This window comes from Myotis davidii, unplaced genomic scaffold (genome assembly GCF_000327345.1).
Source record: "Myotis davidii unplaced genomic scaffold, ASM32734v1 scaffold448, whole genome shotgun sequence".
NCBI lineage: Eukaryota > Metazoa > Chordata > Mammalia > Chiroptera > Vespertilionidae > Myotis > Myotis davidii.
In genome coordinates this window covers 4,000,551-4,002,746 of record NW_006383009.1, presented here as the reverse complement: position 1 = coordinate 4,002,746, position 2,196 = coordinate 4,000,551, and the positions used below count along the sequence as shown (strand labels likewise).

The 2,196-nt window shown below is 53.4% G+C and overlaps 1 long non-coding RNA gene across 1 annotated transcript in view; it reads right to left on the bottom strand.

The window, feature by feature from the left end:
- The window catches only part of LOC107181587, a 14,508-nt gene that overhangs the window by 7,341 nt on the left and 4,971 nt on the right, over window positions 1-2,196 (bottom strand). Inside the window, exon 2 of the long non-coding RNA XR_001512246.1 lies at window positions 608-614. This is a non-coding gene — a long non-coding RNA (uncharacterized LOC107181587). The remainder of the gene's footprint in view (window positions 1-607; window positions 615-2,196) is intronic.

Below are 2,196 nucleotides of genomic sequence, written 5' to 3'. Positions count from 1 at the left end.
GGGAAAACCAAAACAGAGACATGAGAGCAAAATGCAGAGACAGTAAGGGAAAGAGAGAGACAGAGACGACACCGAGGGGCAGAGAGGATTCCAACCAGACAAGGACTGGGCACTTTCGGTGATCAGGGCTCCGTGATGTGTGATTCCTGCACAGACTGCCCACCTCTGGGCCTTCGTTTCCCTCTGTGACATGACGCCGACCACTGCACCTACCTGGCAGGACTGAGTGTCCATGGTCAGCCAGGGCCTGGCACTCAGTAAGTGCTTCATAAATGCACACTGTGGCCAGTGACACCATTATAGGAGCAAGTGCCCTGGCCGGGGAGCTCAGCTGGTTGAAGTGTGGTCCAGATGCATCAAGGTGGAGGGTTCAAGCCAGGTCAGGGCACATACAAGAACCCACCAATGAATGCATAAGTAAGTGGAACAACTAATTGACAATTTTTCTCTCTCTCAAAAAAAAATCAATAAAGATTAAAAAACAAAACAAAACAGGCACTGGAACAGGATGTGGGGTGGAGAGAGTGGGGGCAGGGGACACCCCAGCGGACTCTTTCCGGGCAGCGAGCATGTGAGGTCCCAAAGCCTGCCTCCTCAGCTGACCTACTTCCTGCCTGGCCGAAACTTTCGGGTGCTCCCCCCGCCCACACCACACACACCAGGAACCCACACAGCTGGTCTCGGAGCCGAGCTGACCACTTCCACCCCTAGCAATCTGGGCCTTGCTGATTCACACTCAGCTGCCCCCCCACCCCCCCCAAAGAGGGCTGAGGGGGGGAGGGGCTGGCAGAGTCCCAAACCCAGAACGCAGGGAGGTCAGGGCCCATCGGCAGCATCACAGAGGAGAACCAAACGCCAGCTTTGACGTCCAGGCAAATGAAAACACACCCTTCACGAGAAAAGCATGAATAATGGTGTCAGTGGTGAGAGAATGAGCTGTCGGTTCCTGTCTTCTCGAAGGAAAGACTTCAGTCAAGAGACAAAGTGCAGCAAAGCAAGACTTCCCTGGCGGCAGCAAGTGCACACTCAGGACAGCGAGACAAGGAGGGGCTCCGCATAGAGAAGCAGCGGGAGACCCAGCGGCCGCTTTGGCTCACTGGGAAGTCAGAGAAAAGAGGGCCTTGGGGGGGGCTACAGTTTATCCTGGGGGGGGGGGGGGGCCCAGGACCAGCTGCTGCTGCCCACTGCTCCCTCAGTTGCGAGTCTTGTGGGGCCCCTTAGAGGGAAGAAGGGGGGAAGGGCACGGGTCAGGCCTGCCCCCCTGGGGGAGAGCGTGCGATGGGGTACTGCATTGAGGGTGTTTAGCTCTCTCTTGCAGGCAGGAACCCTAGGGGAGGGCTCAGGGGAGGGTCTCAGTAGTCATCCCTCCAGGGGTGTCCTTTTAGGGCTGTGGTCTCCTCTTATTGGTCCGCACCAGGGGTCATTCGGCAGTGAAGCTGCCCTGAGGCAGGCACAGCATTGCTTGTCTGGTTTTGCTGCTTTTCTGGGCCTGGAGCTAAAATAGGACTGAAGCTTAGATGTTATCTTCAGAGGGGAAAAGTCAGGGTGTCTAAACCGCATAACCGCGATATGAAAGGCCAGGGGTCCAAACCACGTGATCAGCCATACGCTGCGGGGGAGGTCCTCCGGGGAGTGAGGTCCCTCTGTTCCCGCTCTGCCCCTTGGTAGGCACCCAGGGCTTCCCAGGCTCGTGACCTTCTTCTTCTTTTTTTTAATTGTTTTATTGCTTAAAGTATTACAAAGAGTATTATATCGGTCTCCTTTTTATTTTTTCCCCTTGACCTTCCCCAGCCTCCCCTACCCCCCAGTGTCTTGTGTCCATTGGTCATGCTTATATGCATGCATACAAGTCCTTCAGTTAATCTCTTACCCCCCTCCTCACCCTCCCCGGCCTTCCCGCTGCAGTTTGACAGTCTGTTCAATGCTGCTCTGCCTCTGGATCTATTTTTGCTCATCAATTTATAATGGTCTTAATTATCCACTAATGAATGAGACCGTGTGATATTTATTTTTTATCTGACAGGCTTATTTCAATTAGCATAATGCTCTCCATGCCCATCCAAGCTGTTGTGAATGGTAAGAGGTCTTTCTTTTTTACAGCAGCATTGTATTCCATTGTGTAGATGTACAACAGTTTTTTTCCACTCATTTGCTGATGGGCACTTAGGTTGATGGGCATTTAGGCTGTTTCCAACT